This window comes from Dromiciops gliroides, chromosome 4, assembly GCF_019393635.1.
Source record: "Dromiciops gliroides isolate mDroGli1 chromosome 4, mDroGli1.pri, whole genome shotgun sequence".
NCBI classification, from domain to species: Eukaryota; Metazoa; Chordata; class Mammalia; order Microbiotheria; family Microbiotheriidae; genus Dromiciops; species Dromiciops gliroides.
Window position 1 is genome coordinate 377,003,291 of NC_057864.1, and position 23,368 is coordinate 377,026,658.

General features: G+C 39.2%; 1 pseudogene; it reads right to left on the reverse strand.

Annotated features, from left to right (window-relative positions):
* Positions 1-1,795: 1,795 nt before the first annotated feature.
* Positions 1,796-2,939, reverse strand: LOC122755666 (annotated as a pseudogene).
* Between the last annotated feature and the right edge of the window lie 20,429 nt (positions 2,940-23,368).

Sequence of the window (23,368 nt, forward strand, 5' to 3'; positions counted from 1 at the left end):
AATTTTGGTGTCCTCTTTTCCCCTCTCCACTCTCTTTCATATCCAATTTGTTATGAAGGTCTGCTGATTCTACCTTTAAAACATCACTTTTGTCTACTCCTAACACTCTGTTTCTACTGCCACTACCTATGTACGCTCCCTTTTAAGACTGCCAGGAAACTATAATAACCTTCTAACAGGTCTTTTGGACTTTACTCTCTCCCTAAACCATTCTTCACACTGTTGCTTGATTAATTTTAATTATGCATAGATCAGAACATGTCATTCCTCTATTTAAAATCCTGCAGCGGCACTCTGTTGACTACCAAATAAAATTAAAATTACTTAGCTTGCCTTTTAGAGCCTCCACAATTTGGTGCTATTCCATCTTTATGGATTTATGTTTTTCTCTGTCTTAATAAATGAAGTTATTAAGAATTTTTTTTAAGCACCTAGTATGTGTCAGGCACGATGCTTTCTTCTCTCCCTATCTTTGCTCTGATTAAGGGGAGTAAGGTGTAAGAAGACTGGAAAGGTAAGAAGGGACTAGGTTTGATTTTTTATTTTATCCGTGAGGCAATGGGGGTGGGCGTCACTGAATGTTTTTGATTAGGAGGCTGACATGGTCAGAGGTGCTTTAGTGAGGTTAATTTGACAGTTGAATAGCGGATGAACTAGAGCAAGGAGAGATTGAGGCAGAAAGGCCAACCAGAAATCTATTGCAATAGTATAGGCATAATCTGATGAAGGCCTACATGTGGGTGGTGGCACAGTACAAGGAGAAAAGGGGACACATGTAAGAGATGTTATGAAAGTAGAAATGACAGGACTTAGTGAATGATTGGATATGGGGGTGGGTGAGAGAAAGCGAGGATTGAATAATGATACCACAATTGTGAACCTTGGGGACTGGGAGGATGGCAGAGGATTGACAGTAATAGAGAAGTTAAGAAGAGGGTAGGGTTTTGGGAGAAAGATAATGAATCTTATTTCAGGCATGTTGAGTTTAAGATGTTCATGAGATACCTTCTTTGGGATACTCAATAGGCAGTTGGAGATGTGACTGGAGGTCAGAAGAGAGGCTATTATTATTATTTTTCCACTGAATGTGGAGACTTTATTGATTGTACACAACATAGGATGCTAGGCTTCTCCCCCTACTTCAGGGGTACTTTGGGATAACAATGTGAATGGGGCATAAGATCCCCTGTATAGGAACATAGTGTGGGGCCCAATTTTTAATTGGGGAGTGCAAGCTAAGTGGCTCGCAGCAATATTGGGGCAAGGAAGGAGACCGGCAGCCTCCCTCAAAACAGAACAAGATTTATTTTAACAAGAACGAACTTAAAAAACACAAACAGGATCAGTAGGATCAAGGGAAAGGAAATAAAATGGGGAAAGGGAAATTATAATACCTGAAAAAATACCACCGCCCAGGAATCAGCAGAATGCCTGTCGCTTTCCAGCTTCCACCTAGAATGCCCAATTCTCCTCCCCCAAACCTAGAAACACCCCACACAGCCCCAGCCAATGGGATGGCCGCTCTGACAGTCACATGACTGCCCTCACTAGGCTTCCAATCATTATCATTTTGCCAAGCCCATGTAGGCATCAGCGAGTGGTGATGACCTGAGGTGCCAGAGCCCTGGCAACAGCTACAACCAGTGGGTGGAGCACCATGTGGTTTGCAGAGCCCTAGGCCAGTGCACCAAGGAATAGAAACCTCAAATAACAATTAATTCTTTACAATAGGTTAGGGATATGGGCTTCCCAGTGGTGGAACTCCTCTTTTTGACTGGGGATGAAGATTTCTACTTTACTCCTTGGAGGCTATGTAGGCCATGAGGTCTAATACATGGTTGCTATAACCATATTCATTGTCATACCAGTAAATAAGCTTGACAAAATAGTAGTTGAGGAGCAGCTATGTGGCACAGTGGATAAAGCACTGGCCCTGGATTCAGGAGGACCTGAGTTCAAATCCAGCCTCAGACACTTGACACTAGCTGTGTGACCCTGGGCAAGTCACTTAACCCTCATTGCTCCACACAAAAAAAAATGGTAGTTGAGGACAATGCACCAACATCAAAGGTAGAAGAGTAGGTGTTGCTGTTAAAGTCACAAGATACAAACCGGTCCTCTGTGTAACCCAAGATGCCCTTGCAGGGTCTCTGATGTTTGCTTCACCATTTTCTTGATATCATATTTGGCAAGTTTCTCCAGGTGGCAGTTCAGATCCACAACAGATACAACCGGAGTAGGAACACAGAAGGTCATGCCTGTGAGCTTCCCATTCAGTTCAGGTATGACTTTGCCTACAGCTTTGGCAGCACCAATGAAATCAGGGATGATATTCTGGGCAGCACCATGCCCATCACACCACAGCTTTCCAGAAGGGCCATTTACTTTCTCCTGGGTAGCAGTAATGGCATGTACTGTAGTCATGAGTCCTTCTATAATGCCAAAGTTGTCATGAATCACCTTGACCAAGGAGACCAAGCAGTTGGTACTGCAGGAGGCATTACTGACAATCTTAAGGGAATTATCATATTTCTCATGGTTCACTCCCATCATGAACATTGGGGCATTAGCAGAAGGGGCAGAAATAATGACCTGCTTGACTCCATCCTGAAAGTGAGCCTCAGCCTTTTCCATGGCAGTAAAGATAACAGTGAACTCTATAACATACTCAGCTTCAGCATCTCCCCATTTAATATTGATGGGGTCCCACTCCTGGAAAATGGTAATGGCTTTTCCATTGATACCAGCTTTCCATTCTCAGCCTTGACAGTGCCCTTGAACTTGCCATGGGTGAAATAATATTGAAACATATAAACCATGTAGTTGAGATCAATGAAGGGGTCATTGATGACCACAATGTCCACTTGGTCAGAATTGAACGCAGCCCTGGTTACCAAGCACCCAATATGGCCAGATCTGTTGGCTTCAACCTTTACCATCTTGTTTTAGGGATGAAGCTGCAGCAGAGGATCCTGGCACTGAGCTTGGGAGAGGAACTGAGAGCCAAGAGGTCATTGTTGAATAAATACATCTGAGAATCATCTGAATAGAGTTGCTATTTGAATACATGAAAACTGATGAAATCACTAAGCAAAATATTAAATTTGGAGCTAATAGATATTATTATTCTTTTCACTGTTATTTCTTCCTGTTTTTGTCAAAAACAGTTCATTCATAGAATCATATAATCATAAAATTTTATTATTGGAAAGACCTTCAGTGCCTATCTAGACTATTCTCTATGTGGTAAACAAATTCCTATTACAACTAATAACAAACAAATGTCTTTCTAGCCTCTACTTAAAGACTTAAAGTAAGGGAGAAGCCTTTTCATCTGGAAACAACCTGTTCCACTTCTGAATAGTTTTAATTGGTAAGAAATTTTCCTGATATCAAACCTACATTTGCTTCTCTATAATTCTTTTTTTTTTTTAATTTTTATTTTTGTGGGGCAATGAGGGTTAAGTGACTTGCCCAGGGTCACACAGCTAGTAAGTGTCAAGTGTTTGAGGCAGGATTTGAACTCAGGTCCTCCTGAATCCAGGGCCAGTGCTTTATCCACTGCACCACCTAGCTGCCCACGTCTCTATAATTCTCACCCTTTGTCCCAGCTTCAGCCATTTGGGACCAACCATACTTCTTCCATACCATCCTGCTTCCTTTATTGACCAAAAAGAAATCATGGAAGGACTTCCTATTTACTAAGAATCACTGGAAAGGCTGGAAAGCAGTTTGGCAGAAAATAGCAGTAGACCAGCATATGGTATTACACATGCCACAATAAGTTCCAAATGGATATTCAACATAAATATGAAAAGTCACAGCATAAAAATAAATCAGAGGAGTATAGAAGGTTGTATCTTTCACAATTATGATCATGGAGAGAATTCCTAACCTGACAAAGAATAGAAGAGATTGAAAATGACAAAATAGGCCATTTCTAATATATCAAATAAAAAAACCCACTTTTGCATAAACAAAATCAGTGCAAATAGGATAAAGAGAGAAGTGATGAATTGAGAAACAAGTCTTTGCATCAAGTATTTCTGTTCAAAGATTGACATCCAAAATCTATATAGATTTCCCAATAAATAAGTAATTAAAAATATGAACAATTTTCAAAAAAAATTATCAACAACCATATGTAAGAAAGTTCTAATACACTAATATTAAAAGAAATGAAAATTCAAACAACCCTAAGATATTACTTCCTGCCCATCCCATTGGCAAAGATAAAAGATAGAAATCTTCAGTGTCAGAGGAGCTACAGGAAAGAAGACTGAAAGACTCATATGCTGTTGGATCTATGAATTAGTTGAACTATTCTGGAAAACAATTTGAAAATAATTCATATATATGAATATATAACATGTATTTTAGAATGTGTGTGTATAAGAAGAGCAGGTTGGTTTTTGAAGAGGCAGAGGAACCAGAGACCAAATTGCTAACACTGAAATATGGAGAAAGCAAAGGAGTTCCTGTAAAATTTTTTTTTTTTACTTCTGCTTCAATGACTACACTAAAGCCTTTGACCATGCATCACAAAATATGGAAAGTCCTCAAAGAGATGGGAGTACTAGATCATCTTACATGTCTCCTGAGGAATCTGCATGTGGGTCAAGAAGCAATAGTTAGGGGGACAGCTAGGTGACACAGTGGATAAGGCATTGTCCCTGGATTCAGGAGGACCTGAGTTCAAATCTAGCCTCAGACCCTTTACACGTTCTAGCTGCGTGACCCTGGGCAAGTCACTTAACCCTCATTTCCCCACAAAAACAAACAAAAAACAATAAAAAACAACAACAATAAAATAAGCAATAGTTATAACCAAACATAGAACAACTGGTTTAAAATTGGGCAAAGAGTACAAGGCTCCATATTGTCACTTTATTTAATGTATATGCAGAATACATAATGTAAAATTTCAGGCTGGGTGAATCAAAAACCAGAATTAAGGTTGCCAGGAGAAATATCAATGACCTCAGATACACAGATGATACCATTCTTATGGCAGAAAGTGAAGAGGAATTAAGAAGCCTTTTGATGAGGGTGAAAGAGGAGAGTGTAAAAGCTGGCTTGAAATTTAACATTAAAAAACAACCGGGGCAGCTAGGTGGCTCAGTGGATAAAGCACTGGTCCTGGATTTAGGAGGACCTGAGTTCAAATCCAGTCTCATACACTTAACACTTACTAGCTATGTGACCCCAGGCAAGTCACTTAACCCTCATTGTCCTGGGGAAAAAAATAAAAAACAAACAAAACAACCCAGGGCAGCTAGGTGGAGCAGTGGATCAAGCACCAGCTCTGGATTTAGGAGGACCTGAGTTCAACTTCAGCCTCAAACACTTGACACTAGCTGTGTGACCCTGGGCAAGTCATTTAACCCCCATTGCCCTGCAAAAAACAAACAACCCCCCCCCAAACCAAACAACCCCCTATGCCCCCAAAGATGTTGGCAACTAGTCCCATTACTTCCTGACAAATAGAGGGAGAAGAAATGGAAGCAGGGTCAGATTTTTTATTCTTGGGCTCAAAGATCATTGCAGACAGTGACTGCAACCATGAAATTAAAAGATGCTTGCTCCTTGGAAGGAAAGCTATGGCAAATTTGTGCAGCATACTAAAAAGTATAGACATTATCTTGTTGACAAAGGCCCATATAATCAAAGCCATTGGCTGTGAGAGTTGAACTATAAGGAAAGCTGAACACCACAGAATCAATGCTTTCAAGTTGTGGTACTGGAGAAGACTTTTGGTGTCCTTTGGACAACAAGGAGATCGAATCAGTTAATACTTAAATTAATTCAGGTTGTTCACTGGAAGGTCAAATATTGAAGCTGAAGCTTAAATACTTTGGGTACATAATAAGAAGATGGGGGTCATTGAAAAATACCCTGGGCAGCTAGGTGGCAGAGTGGATAAAGCACCGGCCATGGATTCAGGAGGACCTGAGTTTAAATCCAGCCTCAGACACTGACACTTACTAGCTGTGTGACCTTGGACAAGTCACTTAACCCTCATTGTCCTAAAAAAAAAGAAAAGAAAAGAATAGAAAAAAGAAAGAAAAAAAAATACCCCGATTCTGGGAAAGATTGAAGGTAAAAGCAAAAGGGGGTGGCAGAGGATGAGATAGATAGATAGTGTCATGGAAACAATGAACATGAACTTGGACAGACTTTGAGAGATAATGAAATATAGAAGGGCCTGGTGTACTATAGTCCCTGGGGTCACAGAGTTGGACAAGACTAAGTGACAGAACAACAACATAATAAATATGTGTGTATCTAGTATGCACGCATATATATTTTAAAAAATATAGTTTATGTTCACATATATCTATAGAATATTGTTTTTAATGTTTTAAAACTATGTAGAATATTCGATATGTTCATATATTATATATACATTTAAATATAGAATGCATAAGCATGTGTGTATACTATTTATGTGCATATATATGTATATACACACATATCTATCCATCCATATCTATCTTGTGTCCCAAAAGTCTTAGTGATGGTTTAAGCTATTGAAGCCATTAAAGACTGCCTAAATATGAACGTGAGAGCTGCAAATCCTAGAGAATCATATCAATTAAGCAGGTATTTTAGCCACCAAAGGAGGCTAAAGAACACCTGAACAGTATGAGAAAATAATTATTAATAATGGATTTCTGGGAGAAACCCAGACATTAATTTTAGCTGCTCTCTTCCCCTCACCAGAAACCTGCCCCCATGAGCCTTCAGTTTAACAAAAGGAATGCAGATTGATTCTTCTGATTAGGTTGGGGGAGAAGCACACCTACATGGTTGGAATTTGATCTCTAGACCACCCCCAAGTCATGTCAATCAATGGAGCTGAATGATGCTGACCAGCTTAGATCAATGTGTGGTGACCCACCTCTACCCAAAGGAGGATAAAATGACTGGGTCATGAGGGGCTTGGTTTCTTGGCTCTCTTCTTCTCTGGACTCTCTTTTACTTTCCATGCACCCTTTCCTCTTGGCTCAATATATTGGGTATGTAATTGGTTAGGCCTATAAGCCTGTGACTAGTGGGGAAGTCAGAGAGACATTCAGTCAATACTTTAATAATATGTGATATTAATAAATAATAAATTCTTACTGCCCAAACTGGTGCAATAGCCATTAATATATAATTTAGTAATAATTTAGAAAACCCAGCCTAGTCCCCCAATAATTTAAATATCACACCAGGTACTTAGAAGCAGAGTAGACTGAACAGGAAAGGCATGCCAGAGGAAATGTCATCTTTAAAGTTTTGCCTTAGGCCAGCCCATCTAGAAAGGTTTTGCTTTAATATATAAGTACAGGATGGGAAATAAAGTGAGGTTAAGCAACTTGTTCTGATCACACTTAAAGTTCATAATGGAACTACTCAAAATTTAACCTCTAATGCTATTCTCTACATACTTCCTTTTTTTCTTTGAACTTAAAAAAAAAGTTAATATTTTTTGCTTTTGTTTTTCATACAATCATTTCTCAACAGCCTTTTCCTTCCTTCTCTCTTCCACTACCACCAATAGTGCCTTCTTAAAAAATTCAGTTAAACAAACCCACCTTATCTAATAAGTGAGATGGAACATATCAGTACACACCTATTGGAAAAAAATCCAAAACTTTGCTTTTATTGGCATAGATAACTTCCAGTATGGGGGTTTATTCTATCAATATAGAACCAAGAACTATTCTGTGAGTCACAGACTTATAGAGCTGACTGGGGCACTGAGATATTACATGACTAGTCCAGGGTCACGGAGCTAGAACTTGAATTCAGGTCTTTCTGACTCTCAGGTTAGATCTCTAGCTATTCTGCCATGTTCCTTCTCTGTGAAACATTCCACACTTGCGGTTTATTATTTCTTCTTCTTTTTTTTTTTTTTCAGGGCAGTGAGGGTTAAGCGACTTGCCCAGGGTCACATAGCTAGTAAGTGTCAAGCGTCTGAGACCGGATCTGAACTCAGGTACCCCTGAATCCAGGGCCGGTGCTTTATCCACTGTGCCATCTAGCTGCCCCGGTTTATCATTTCTTCATTCACGTTTGCTTTTTTTGGTGGGTCAGTGAGGGTTAATTGACTTGCCCAGGGTCACACAGCTAGTAAGTGTCAAGTGTCTGAGGATGGATTTGAACTCAGGTCCTCCTGAATCCAGGGCCTGTTCTTTATCCACTGCACCACCTAGCTGCCCTATCATTTCTTAACAGAGAGAAAGGAAGTATATCCTTTCATCAGACATCTGGAAACATAATGTACATTGTAACTGATCTGAATTCTGTTATCTCAGTGCTTTCTTCCTTTACATTACTTTATACATTATTGTAATGTATTGTATATATTATCCTCTTGGTTTTATTTCCTTTGCTCTACTTCATTTTGCATTGATCTTCCCAACTTTCTCCAAATTCCTCATATTATTCATTTCTTATAGCATTATCATTGTATTATATTCATACTCAATTTTTCAGCCATTGCCCAAACAATGAGAACTCATTTTTGTTTTGTTTTGTTTTGCTATTACAAAAAATGCTATTATGAATATTTTATTGTTCATGAGACTTTTCTTTTCGTCCTTAAACTCTATGGGGTATATGCCCAGTAGTTTAATCACTTAGTCAAAAGTATGAAGAGTTTAGCAACTTTTCTCTAGCTACTATGCCATGTCCCTTCTTATAGAGATACATGCACACATCCATCCATCCACACATAGCCTACCATATGCTAGTGAATTCCTTTCTCAATTATCATGTTTTTACCCACACATATGTATGTGTATATATACATATATATATATACATATATGTATACATACACACACACACACACACACACACACACACACACACACACATATATATACCTACCCCCCAAAACATTTTTGCACACGATTAGGGTGGGAATTTATTTTGCTTGACTATATATTCATTACAAGGTTTTTGGTTTGTTTTTGTTTTTTTTTTTTTCCAGTGGGGATGAGTGGGGGGAGGAGAGAAAAATCAATGTATCAATGTTTTGTAATTAAAAAAATGAAAATAAAAGTTAATTTTAAAAAAGAAATTGAATAATTTTGTGGGATTGATGTGTTTTGGGGTTTTTTTTGGTCTGATCTAATTACAGTTCAGAAGTTGTTAGCAGGAGAGAACTACTTTTATAATCACATTTAATAAAGCGACTACTACAATGATTTACCCATATGGTGGATACTTCAATAGTTATTTAACTGTGTCTTATTCCAAATCTGTCAGATCCGAGATTTAGAGTGAGAAGGCACCTTAGAGGTCGTTCAGTCCAAGCCTCTATTGAACTGATTAGGAAATTGTATTCCAGGGAGGTTAAATTGACTTGCTCAAGATTAAACAGGTAGGGGCAGCTAGGTGGTGCAGTGGATAAAGCACAGGCCCTGGATTCAGGAGGACCTAAGTTCAAATTCGGCCTCAGACATTTGACACTTACTAGCTATGTGACCCTGGGCAAGTCACTTAATCCTCATTGCCCTGCAAAAAGCAAAAACCAAACAAACCAACAAAGATTAAACAAGTAATAAGTGGCAAAGTCAGAATCTGAATTGTGTTCTTACAATGCCTACGGTATCATTTTGCTGCTGAGCCACATTTCTAGTTCATCAGTGTGGGCATTCTTTACGTCTCTTCTCTTTTTTTTGCTTTGTGAGTTGTTGTTGTCGTCTCAAAAATTAATAACCTTGTGGCCAGTCTGTTAACGGTTCTATTAGAGATGATAAAATTGTATCCAACTGATGGTCATGGAAATATTTTATAATGCTATTGCCTTTTTCTTCTGTTTTATTTTTGGTATGGGCCTATGACTTCATCAGTGTAGGGAATTCTAAAACTCCTTTTGCTGATGCAGATCAGCAGCATCCTGTAACTTGCTGTCTTAGAGAGTTGTCTGGGGACACTCAGAGATTAAATGATTTGCTCAGGTTCACACAGCAAGTGTGTCAGAGGCCCGACTTGAACAAAGGTCTTCATGACCCCAAGGCTGGCACCTATCCACTATAACATGTGGCTTCTTATGATCACCATAATCTTTTATTAGTACAAAATTGGGCACATTAAGGAGATTAGATTGTAATTCTCTCAGGTATTTTTAGCTTTTTTATTTTTAGCATATAAATAACATCCTCCTCACCTTCACTGCCCTTTCCCCACTTAAGACCTGACCCCTGCCAGTTACCTGATGGCCTACAGACACCTGTTCTGAAAAGCACACTTAGAATAAACCTACTGTTTTCTAATTTACAATTTGGATGTTGACATCAAGATTAGTTTCATTTGTATTAAACTGGGTCTAAGATATTGCTATTCTCTCTCTTCCTTTCTTATTTTCATTTATAAGCCCCAAGGAGAATGCAAAGGAAATTCTAGCAAAGGGACAATTCAGGGCATTCTGAAGGGTTTAGCATCCTCTTTAAAAATGGTCTTATGGCAAACTTGGTCAGGGCTCTCAAAAGTGCTGCTTCATTTTTTTGCAAAGGTTACAAGAGCAGGTTCTGAAATTGATCACACCCTGGAATTCTGTACCTTGGGGTCTGCAGAGTACTAATGCATGGTGTAAAGATATGGTTCTGAAAAGTTGTATGCAAATCAAAGCAAACTTAAGTGCTTAGGGTAGTCAGGCATTTAAGGGAGCCTCATGGTGAATCCTTTGGCAACATGAAAAATCCTTTTGGAGAGTGAATAACCATCCTCGTGAGGGATGTCTCTGGTAAATTTGGATTTTGGTATTGGGACATTCCTTACACTATCAGTAACTGACTGATAGTCACAGACAGGGATGGAGCTGCTGCTAATGCTTTCTCATTGCTGTCAATTTTGCCTTCACCAGATTAATGAAAATACTTTCTTGAGAAAAAAGGAATTGGGGTAGGACACTTATTGGATATAAATGGGGCAGAGCACTGGCTCTTCTTGCTTTCTTGATTTGGGGTGAAGGATGATATGTAATACTGTTTATCAGACTTCTGCTGAACACAACATTTCAGGTGAATAAGTTGTTTCAATAAGATTGGAGTTTGTTGGGTTGGGGAAGTGGCCTTTTGTTAATGGCTGTTCTGGTTTATCATATTGGTGGAGATCCAAAGTATACCTCAGAGAGAGAGACTACCTGAAGCCTCTTGCCCCGAATGCATATCCAGTAATTGTTGACTAAAAAGGGGGTATCAAAAGAGAATGGGGGCAGCTAGGTGGTACAGTGGATAGAGCACTGGCCCTGGATTCAGGAGGACCTGAGTTCAAATCCGGCCTCAGACACTTAACACATACTAGCTGTGTGACCCTGGGCAAGTCACTTAACCCCAATTGCCACACACACACACACACACACACACACACACACACACACACACACACACACACACAGAATGGGAACCTGATGCAGGGGACTCATTGCTGGACCAAAGAGAGGAAAAAGCAAGAGACAGTGTGTGTTATCTTGATTTTGTAGATTTTGTTCTTTTGGTAAAAAAAAGATTGAGGGGGAACAGACCATGTTTTGTGAGATATGAGGGCAAGAAAATTGTAAAAGGAGATATGAATGCCTGATGAGATCTTGGCTAAGATGATTCTTTTGGGTACCATCACTTATTGATTTCACCAATAAAGTGCCAACTTTTTAATCATGGGAGGGCTTTAGTCTCCAAAGCAGGCCAAAACAAGCAATTTTTTTTGCATCTAGGTCAAGTAGCACAAAGTATAACCACAGGGAATACAACAATACTGACCCCCAAATATTTCTGGGGAATTTACTAAGGAGAGAGAGAGAACAAGTGAGCAAACAAGGGAATGGTACACTTAGAGGTGTGGTCTGATGCCTGACCTCTATTAGCTTCCTATTTGTTTTGTTCTTGATATATAAATACTAAGTTCATTTGTTTCTAAGTTGCAGAAGGACTGCAAAGGTTGTCAGCATCTTCTAAAATTTCGTTCACTGGGACAAATCTGTCATCTTCCTTAGTTATAGTTCTTCCAGTGGTGTACCATATATACCTACATACATATGCATACATACATATATATACACATATACGATACATATACACATATACATACCTATCTATCATCTATCTACTACAAAGTGTATTGAGTGTGATCTGGAAGTTGGCTTGAGTGGCTCATAACAAAAATATTCCCTGAACTCTTTGACTAAGGGAGCAAGACCCCGTGTTGCTCGAGTCCCCAGAGCTCCCACAAATTCCTTCTCATGCTATAAGGAAATTAAACTCAACAACAACAACAACAAGTAATTGTCTAGGCTTCCCTAGGAACAGTTAAGAAACTGGCTTTCTTTACCAATTCCATTAATCTGCAAAGATCTTAAAAATTCCTAAAGTTTCATTTCGAACCTCCAGAAAGAATATCCATTTACTGCCTCATCCTTATCCTCATCTAATTAAACCTACTTTTTCTAAAGTATGAACATTTAGGAAACTTTTTCAAACCACCCAAATTATTTCTCATTCAATTTTGTTTTTCTGTTTTGTTTAATTACTTGCATTGCACTACTATTGTCTTATCCTATTTTAAATTGCAAATATGCTACTGTACATTTCAGGTATATAATAGTGATAATGAGAGGAAGTGTAGTTTACTGGATAAAGAGCTGGTTCCTAGTCCCACATCTCATATACAGTGGCTGTGTCCTGGGCATATCACTTAACATTTCAGTATCCCGAGCAACAATCTTAAAACTAAAGTTGTAGAGAAAGTGTTAACCTGTTTTGGTAGAGAAAGTTCTCCCATATACCAGTGAAATCACAATTCTAATCCCTACCCTTATCTTTTTTTTTTTTTTCAGGGCAATGAGATTTAAGTGACTTGCCCAGGGTCACACAGCTAGGAAGCCTACCCTTATCTTTCTTTCTTTCTTTTTTTTCCTTCTTTTGGGGCAATGAGGGTTATGTGACTTGCCCAGGATCACACGGCTAGTATGTGTCAAGTGTCTGAGGCTAGATTTGAACTCAGGTCCTCCTGACTCTAGGGCCGGTACTCTATACACTTCGCCACCTAGCTGCCCCCACCCTTATCTTTTAATGATAATACCAACTCATGTTTATATAACACTTTTTTGTTATTCATTCATTTCAGTCATGTTTGACTCTGTGACCCCATTTGGATTTTCTTGGCAAAGACACTGGAGTGGTTTGTCATTTCCTTCTCCAACTCATTTGACAGATGAAGAAACTGAGGCAAACTAGGTTAAGTAACTTGCACAGGGTCATGAAGCTAATAAATACTTGAAGATGATTTGAACTCATGAAGATGAGTCTTCCTGACTTCAGGCCTGGTACCCTATCCACTGTACCACCTAGCTACTCATATAACACTTTATGTTTCATTAAGTTCAATAGATTCTTATTACCCAACCTTGAAACCTAACCACCATTTAGGACATTGATGTACTCAGCCAATAAATTTAAAGACAAATTTTTGGAACTGAATCTGTTTGTAAGTTGGGTTTTTTTTTTTTTTTTTTTTTTTTTTTTTTTTTTTTTTTTTTTTTAGCGAGGCAGTTGGGGCTAAGTGACTTGCCCAGGGTCACACAGCTAGTAAGTGTTAAGTGTCTGAGGCCGGATTTGAACTCAGGTACTCCTGACTCCAGGGCCGGTGCTCTATCCACTGCACCACCTAGCTGCCCCTGGGTTTTCTAAAGTATGATTATATCTGAATTGAATATTGACTATCCTTTCAAGGAAATTGCTGCTGAAAACAGTTGTATTGCATTAGGACCCCAGATAGAAGAGCCAGGGGAATTCCTTATGGTAATGATAATCTCAGCTAAATATTAGGATAATTTGACTTTGGCATGACCTAACAAAGTATAAACTCATTCTTTCTATGCCTCTGTGCATGCCTGCATTATTCCAATGGATACCATCCCAATGAAAAATTGGCCTTTGGAATTAAGCATTGACTCTATCTTCTAGAAATTGTGCTTGGCTTTTGTATAGCCCAAGGTTAGTCTTCATAGATTTCATAGAAAGCAAACAAGCATACAGCAATGCTGTTCATTTCTGCAGGAGGATTGTACAAAGGATCACATGATTTTAGAATTGGAAGGGTCATATTTAATCTGGTCCAAACTATGCTCCAATGTCTTAAGCAATCTTAAGAATTTTCCTGAAGAAAAGTTGTAATGGCAGATAATCAAGGACAGCAGACCTATTGGCTTTGCTTTCTGTTGATGACTCATAGTGTATGCATTCATCTGCTGTGGTGAACCATCAGAGATTGGTTAAAATCAATCATGTATCTGCAAAATTGGCTTCTTACCAGTCTAGAATTAGTCATTTAACCTATCAAATAATGTGTGATGTCATTTTTTTTTACTGTTGCTTTGTTTCAACAGAGTGCAGTAAAGTAATCACTGTTCACTTATAATTCTTATTTTGTTTTGCCACAGCTATTATTTGATATCCATGTGCACTATGGAGACTTGGGTGAAACTGGAAGTTTGAAAAGTTAAGAAGGCTCCATTGATATATTAATAGCTAAGTTAATAACTATGTTAATAACCAAGATTGTGATAGACTTTGAAGAGGAGTCAGATGTTTTATGAGATAAAGAAGTTTTATAGTAAATTAGTCTTGGTAGTAAATTACTCCCTGGGCCATAAAGGAACGTCAGAATTTTCTCTTCATGCTGCTAATCACTGGAGTAGGTATATTAGGAAGCCAATTCTGGAGTATTTGTAAATATAAAATGGAATTCAAAAGTGTGGAGGATGGAGTTAGTGCTTTCACTGAAGGACCGACTACATGGAAGTAGATAGTAATTAGTGACATGATGATGGAAATGGAAAGTGTTAGTGTTGGACTGAGTGATTAGTGGTGTGATTTAGCATGAGAGACTGATTAAAGAGTTTTCTTTTGGATGTGGGTCTTTGAGGAGTTGAAGGGTGCATTTTTAGGACTTTTGGGGGCATCCCAAAGCCTATTCTGTGTTTGGAATCAATGTGCAAGTCGTGTGTGTGTGTGTGTGTGTTTGTGTGTGTGTGTGTGTGTGTGTCTGTGTGTGTGGGGTCACAGTAGGTTCTGAGGCAAGACAGAGACAAGGAACTCTTGCCTCTGTAGATGGGCAGAGAAGTTGGGTGATAACCATAGAGTGACATAAGTGTTTTGGAAAATGTGGTAACAAAATCCTGGGAGACTGAGATCTGCTATAGTTCTTAGCTTTCAATATGGTCCACTTAGGAAAAGATACCATCAGGGAGCCACAGAATAACAATGGTCATTTGTATTTTATGGAAGGAAGGGAGGGAAAAAAGCATTTATTAAGTACCTACTATGTGCCATGAGAAACATCCACTTCGGCCAGAAGAACAAGCTTCTTTTTTTGGCTATGGGCTACAAAGGTTGTGTCAACTGCCCTTCTGCTTCAGCATCATAGTACCTACTTGACCTTTAAAATCTGTTGGCTTTAGAATTATGGGATCAGAACATTCCCATCTGACTTACAAATGTGCTGCAGAAATAAGCAATTCCTTTATGTTTTAGTCATTTATAAATCACTCCCTTTGAAATGCTGGCACTGATATTTTCCCTGGGTTGGCTGGCTAGCTCAGGAGTTGCATCACTGAGTATAGTGCCTCCTCTCATTCCACCATCTTTTTCTTTCCTTCAATAGCTCAGTCATTTGGGTGTCGAAGAAACCAAGTTGTTTCACCAACAGGCTGGAAGTTGGGGTGTGTGTGTGTGTGTGTGTGTGTGTTGGGGAGGGGAATACACCCTAATGGACCACAGTAGATTTCAAATCTTTGCTCCGAGTCAGGTGAAAAGGATGGGGAAGACTTGTTGCCTTTAATCTAGAGCCACTCTAGTGACAAGTACAAATCAGACTTCATCTTTCTGTAATTTGACCAGTCAACACCTGGTCTAGGACAAGATCTATAACATCAGAGAGAATTCCAAAACCCTGAACATCTAACACATCACATATTGACTTCCTTATGGAATAAACAGAGAAACAGTATGGTGTAGTAGATAGAAGGCTTCCTTGAAGACTTATACCTGGGTTCAAATCTTGCCTCTGACATAAATGAAATTAAGGAAATAAATTGGGGGTGGGGGTGGGGAAAGGTTAGGGAAAGAAAAAGAATTGGGAGCAGCTAGGTGGCGCAGTGGATAAAGCACCGGCCCTGGATTCAGGAGGACTTGAGTTCAAATCCAGCCTCAGACACTTGACACATACTAGCTGTGTGACCCTGGGCAAGTCACTTAACCCTCATTGCCCCAGAAAAAAAAAGAAGGAAAAAGAACAAGAATTACATTTCACCAGTAATGTTAAAATGAAAGATGAAATCAGACATAATGTAGCCTACTATCACATAGAATACTGCCTCATCTTGCGAATAATTAAATGAAAATACTTTCAAGACTTGAATCACAAAAAGAATGGAAATTATCCCCAAAGCAAATAATTGCTGAATACAGCCTTCTGAAAATAATCATGGTGTAAATCATCTGCTAAATTAGTGTTTAAACTGCTACCAACATTGTTTCCACTTTAGCGACAAGAAAAGGTACAGGATTGTGTTTGGGGGGATGTAAGTAAGAAAAGCTTGGTGCTCCGATGACACCAGCTTTTAATAACATCCCCTTTGAATTATCTTTTAAATCAATACTCTGCCAAGACACATTTTCGAAAGGCAACAGACCAAACAAAAACAAAAACAGTAAATAATTTTTGAGGAAATGGCTTCTGAATTGTGGCTCTCATAGCCACAGCCATTGTCTGCTTTTCTCTCCCTTGTGTCTGGCATGTAGTAGGTGCTTTAAAACGTTTGTTGATTGAATGACTTGTACAGTGAAAAAAAAATACCAATCTGTAGGCACACAAAAAAAATGATGGAGTTAGAGAGAGGGCATCCAGACCAAACCCTTCATTTTAGAGATGAAGAGATGTAGGCAGAGAGAGGATAAGTTACTTGTCTAAGGTCATACAGTTGGTAAGTAGTAGAGCTGGGATTTGAACCCACCTATTCCGACTGGAAATCCAGCACATTTGCTGCTGAACCATATTATCTCCATCTTTAGACATAAGGAAGATAAGAATTGATAGGGAGCCACAGAATAACAATGGTCATTTGTATTTTCTGGAAGGAAGGGGGGAAACAAGCATTTATTAAGCACCTACTATGTGTCAGACACTATGATAAATGACAGATGATATTTGTAAAAAGTGCTTAGCACAGTGCTTGGCATATAGCAGGTGCTAAATAAATCCCTATTCTCTTCCCTCACCTCTAAGCATTTTACAAATATTATCTTACTTTATCCTCACAACAACCCTAGGAGGTAGGTACAATTATTATTCCCATTTTATGGTGAAGGAAATTGAGGCTGAGAGAGGTTAAATGACTTACCTACGGTCACATAGCTATTAAGTGTCTGAGGTCAGGTTATATTAGAACTTGGGTCTTCTGATCTCAGGCCCTGCACTCTATCCACTGAACCATCTATAGGCAAGCTATTATTCAAGCCTCATATCTCCGGATGCCCATCATCAAGTCAGATCCAGCCAAAGGAATAAGGGCTTCTTGAAGATGCTCATTCAGGCTGCTAGGATATAACATTGGAGGCACTTTTAACAGTCAAAGGGACAATGTGGCTTAGTAGAGATTAAGAATCAGAAAATCTTGGATTCAGGGCCTACCTCATTGGCTAGTTGCATGACCAGGGGCAAGTCACTTCACTGTCAATAACCCAGGCAACTCTCCAAGACTGTATTTAGAGGCAAATGTTGATATATGTTCATGGAGGGAGGTTCTCCAACTAGAGTTCCCCAGGCTGCTGAATTCATTGGTTCATAGAGAGTCCAACCCCCTCATTTTATAGGATAAGGAAACAGGATCAAGTGAAGCTGTTTGTCCGAGGTCACACAGATAGTCAGGAGTAGAGCCTGCATTTAGACTTGAGTCTCCTGGTTCCAGGCCCATCACTTATTCCAGTATACCTTGAATTGAACTGAATTGATTAGAAATTTCTTATGAAGACTAACATTTCCTAGAGGTCAGTAAATTTGGGGTTCACTACAGAAACCTCTCTCTAGCATATTAGAAGGCATTGCCAAGTTAGATCTCTGAGAGAAAACTTCTATACTTCTAGTAGTTTCCAAACTATACTAGGGATTATTGATGATCTCCCCCACCCCCCTTACCTGTCTCTGTCTCTCCCCCCACCCTCTCTGTTCCTTCCTTTGGCCCTCCCTGTCTCTTTCTTTTTCTCTGCTCCCCTCTCCCTCTCTGTCTTTCTGTCTCTTTGTCTCTATTTCTATCTCTCTGTCTCTGTCTCTTTCTGTTCCCCAGCCTCAGCATCTTCAAATTCTTAGTAACTGTGGCGAAGGATAAGAAGAGGGAGCTGGGGATGATAGAAGCAAGATACAGAAGGGAGAAAAGAGGTTCTTGATTTTTAAGTATTATAGGTTCTATGAAATAAGATTCTATGGTAGTAAAAATTTTGCAACTTGTTAAAAAATTTGCCATGGGCCAGTGCTGGTCTAAAGACGGGGAAACACTGTTCTAGAACAGAGGTGTCAAACAGGCAGGGTAATTTTCCTGAGTTCTCCCTCCTTTAATTACAGATTAAAATGTAATTGGGAAATATTGAACACAATAAATAAAATATAATAGAACAAAGATAATGTTAATATGTAATTTTCTAAGTCAGTATGCAAAGAGATCCTTACTTATAGTTTAGTGACCTCTATTTCATTTCAGTTTGTTACCACTATTCTAGAGGACTCTAGATTCATTGGGGGTAGTTAGGTGGTGCAATGGATAGGGCATTGGGCCTAGAGTCAGGAAGACCTGAATTCAAATCCAGCCTCAGACACTTAGTTCTGTGACCCTGGGCAAGTCATCAACCTTGTTTGCCTCAGTTTTCTCATCTGTAAAATAAACTGGAGAAAAAAATGGCAAACCACTCCAGAATCCTTGCCAAGAAAACCCAAAAAGAACTTATGAAGAGTCAGACACTACTGAAATGACTGAACAACAACTGGATTCATCATTAATTAGCACTATACATCATGCTTATGCATACTTGCGCAACTGTCAGCTATTCACAATCAATTCAGTTATTCTCAACAATGCTTCTTCATTTTCCCTCCCCAAAGTAAGAGATAGATGAGTGGATATGACTAAGAAGAAAAACCAACCAAGGGCATAGAGGAGGTATGCAGTCACAGTGTAAGAGCAAGAGGGCAGCAGTGGAATGAGGGGAAGTGGTCAAGGATAAGTGTCACAAATGCAAACAAATCTTTTATCACAGTCTTACACAAATATGCTTGAACACTGAAAAAAAGAAAAAGCCAAAGAAAAATGGGTGATTGGGATGAAGACCTTTCAAAAAGAAAAGAAAAGAGCTGTTGGCCAAAAAATAGGTTTGGGAAAGGGACTCAGATACAGGAAAAATCAGTAAGGACTTCCTTCCCTCAGTGCAAGTTTCAACTCCTCCGACTAAAGTCCTGCATAAATGAACTCTAATTAGGTCTGAAGTTGATGAACTTCATGGACTCTTAAAGTTGAAAGGGACCTTAGAAGTCAGTTAGTCCAACCTGTCACCCAGTACAGAGTGTCTTCTATATGCCTGATATACCTAATTTTTTTGGTTGTGTGCTGGTTAAAGCCTTGAGCCTGGAGTCAAGAAGACCTGAGTTCACCAAATCCAGCCTCAAATACTTAATTGTGGGGCCTTGGGCAAGTCACTTAGCCTTTGTTTGCCACAGTTTCCTCAACTGGAAAATGAGCATGATAATAATAATAATAATAATAATACCTACTTCTTTAGGCTTGTTGTAAGGATCAAATAAGATATTTTAAAGCATTTAACACAGTACTTGTCACATAGTGTGTACTTAGTAAATGTCTGTTTCCTTCATTTCTTCCCCTGGAATCTCTCTCTCAGTTGCAGAGCAAAGGATTATTGCATTTATAGTAGGAGAGCTCTAACCTGGAGTTCTACATATGATAAAAATCACAGAGTGGTCCAGTCCCTGAAAAGTGATCATCTAGTAGCAGCATAAGCACTTCCAATGGTGGAAATCTCACTACCTCACATGGTTGCTCATTCTATATCTTGGACAGATCTAATTGGGAGACAGTCTTTCCTTATATTGGACTGAAATGGACCTTCCTATGGACACGACTGAAATGACACCACCACCACCACCACCACCACCACCACCACCACAGCCAACTTTTATTGTCATTAGATTTGTCCTCCGCAGCCACACAAAATTAATCTAATTCCTCCACTCTGAGATAGACTTCCAAATATTTAAAGAAAATACCAACACTCCAGCTAAGTTTTCTCTTCTCTAGGCTATGGTGTCTTTCTTATTATGTACATTGGAACTGGGTAGACATACGGAGGGTCTGGAATTAGTCTTCCAAAGCTGGAAAAAGAATGAGTAGAAATGGTTTGGATATCATTTAAATGTGATTATTTATTAAGACAAAGTAGGAAGAGTGCATTAAGAACACCTTCAATAATGTAATCATAAGCAATAAAGAAAATGGATTTTACAATGCTAAATTATGGCAGGTCAAATTGGTAGATGTAAGGAGAATTACAAAACCCAAGGATTAGTAAGACTAGCCAAACAGATGTTAAATATTTAGAATTTAGGGAAGCATTTAGCGTGAGCTCTCATAATATTTTACTTGTATAATTACTTCAGATTGATTTGAATATGAACATGCTCACAAGCAAACAATAAATACAAGATAATAACAAATGATATTTTTATCTGGCTGAAGAGAAGAGACTAATAAGTAGCATCAGGGTTGGTGGTAGAAACAATTTTATTGTTGGATAATTGTAAGATATTGATGAAGGAAGTGAGAGCAGAAAATAAATAAAACAGAAGTAATGGAGTTATTGTATGAATAAAAATAATAGGCTAAGATTTAGTTTGGGGAAAATGGCACCTAATTTTATCTGCAGAATAAATCATCTGAACTCTGGATATTGTAAATTAAGAGGAGAAATTTGGAAAGAAAGTATTAATATCTAATGGGGCCTAAGGAAGATGGGAAATGAGAACAGATTGGAATTCAGTTCTCAGAATGAGGAACCATTTTGCACAGCATTTCTATTCTGTATTACATTTATTCAGCAAGCATTTATTAAGTACCTACTATGTGCCAGGCAGTGTGACACCCTCTCTCCCTCCCCTCAAGGCAAATATAGTCACTGACCTCAAGGAGCTTGTATTTTACTGGGTGAAAACAAATGCATGCAGATAAGTAAATACAGATAGGGACTGACCTAGTGATTTAATTTATTCTGGAAATTCCTAGCTGAGAAACTCTCTTTGCAAATATAGATGGGCATGGCACCTTCTCTGAAATTTAGTCTTGGAGAATTGTCTAGATCACTGAGGGATGACTTGTCCAGGGTCACACAGCCAGTATGCATAAGGGAAGGAACTCAAACCTAGTTTTTCCTCACTTCAGTGTTGGTTTTTTAGCCATTATTCTGATGCCTCTCATTGGATAAGTAAATACAAAATGTTGTAAGGGCCTAAAATTCTAGCTATGATGTCTAAAATCTAACGAGTGGTTGCCTTAAATTAGAAAATGTATAGCACCGATGTTTAGGCATTAATTATTTATTAAAGTATAATAGGGGTTAGTAAAGAGAAACATGTGGATAAAGTATGAGATTTACCTGTTCTCCCTATCCTGCCTGTCTCTGCCGCCAAGCCCCTGGTCTGCAATGCAAAGGCCTTGCTCCTCCCAGAAGCCTCCCGTGAAACAGGAAACAGGGCCGTCCACATGCACAGCTCCAAGCTAATTGGTTGGTAGTACTGATTGACAGGATCCACGGGGTGGCAAACATCACTTCCTGATGCTGATCTGACCTCGAAACCCCAGAAAGGTCTTTTCCAGATGCTAAATTCACATGGTTTCTTTTCAGGACAGAGCTCACAATGTCCCTCCCAGCAGGGGGTGTCATTCCAATTCTCACAATGTGAAGTAGTGGGGGAGAATGGGCACCTCTGAAAAATTAATTTCTCCTTTAGCCCAGTTGGCGTGATCCCAGATTGAAGACGTTAATATCTTAATGTACAGAGACAACTTTTTACTTTGTTAGTTCTTTAGGATGTGTGAGGGTCTCCTTGATGTTTCAAGGCAGCTTGCTTTTGGCTGGCTGAATATTGGACATGTCCCTGGTAGCTTTTAAAAAGTTAAATTGTTAGTTTTGGACTGAGTTGACATAACAGAGCGAGGAACGAGTATGACATGGTAGCAGAGAAATGAGCCAGTTATGAAGGAAGAACCAAGCCCTTGAGAGTGGGATTATTCCTGAGTTCCTGTGTTAGAGGGAGCTACTCATCCAGAAGGAGAAAAACCACTCCCGGCAGGGAGGAGAGGTAGTTAGTTGAGGCATTTCTGAGGAATGTGATCCCTAAAAGTATAGAAGAGACCAGGATATGGATTTTTTTTCTTTTTTTCTTTTTTCTTTTGCTCAGGGCAATGGGGGTTAAGTGACTTGCCCAGGGTCACACAGCTAGTAAGTGTTAAGTGTCTGAGGCTGGATTTCAACTCAGGTACTCCTGAATCCAGGGCTGGTGCTCTATCCACTGCGCCACCTAGCTGCCCCCCAGGATATGGATTTTTAAAAACTCAAGACAATTGGGAGTTGAATTTTGGAGAAGAGCCCAGGAAGTTCAGCTGAGTGACTTGCCCAGCAGAGACACTGTACCCAGAATGCTTACGTGTGGGAACACCATGAGAAAAGAAAGGATATTGGGGCCCTGTAGTGCCAGACACATTAATTTCCTTGGCCATATGTGTTTCTCGTGTGTGGATCTCACTACCAATGTCATTTCAGTTTGTGTTCGTGCTTACCATCGATGCTATGTGTATCTGTAGGAGAGTCTGCCCCAGATTTTGCAGAGGGAATGTTTTTACTAATTTTTTATGATGCCATCTCAGAAATGCTTTATTATTTATTTATTTTTAAGTGAGGCAGTTGGGGTTAAGTGACTTGCCCAGGGGTCACACAGCTAGTAAGTGTTAAGTGTCTGAGGCTGGATTTGAACTCAGGTCCTCCTGAATCCAGGGCCGGTGCTCTATCCACTGTGCCACCTAGCTGCCCCTTTTAAACTCATTGTTTCTATTGACTTGCTATGAAAAAGAAGCATATTGGTGGGGAGGATTTTGACTTATGGTTTTAGGCAGTCAGTAAATACTTAGAGCATAGAACCACAGAATACTTTGAAAGTGGGGTAGTAGTCATTCTTTTGGTCACTCAACCATGCAACCTGTGAGGCCTAGTTGGGAGGTAGTTCAGAGGGAATGCTTACATAAGCAAAGCAAATACAAATG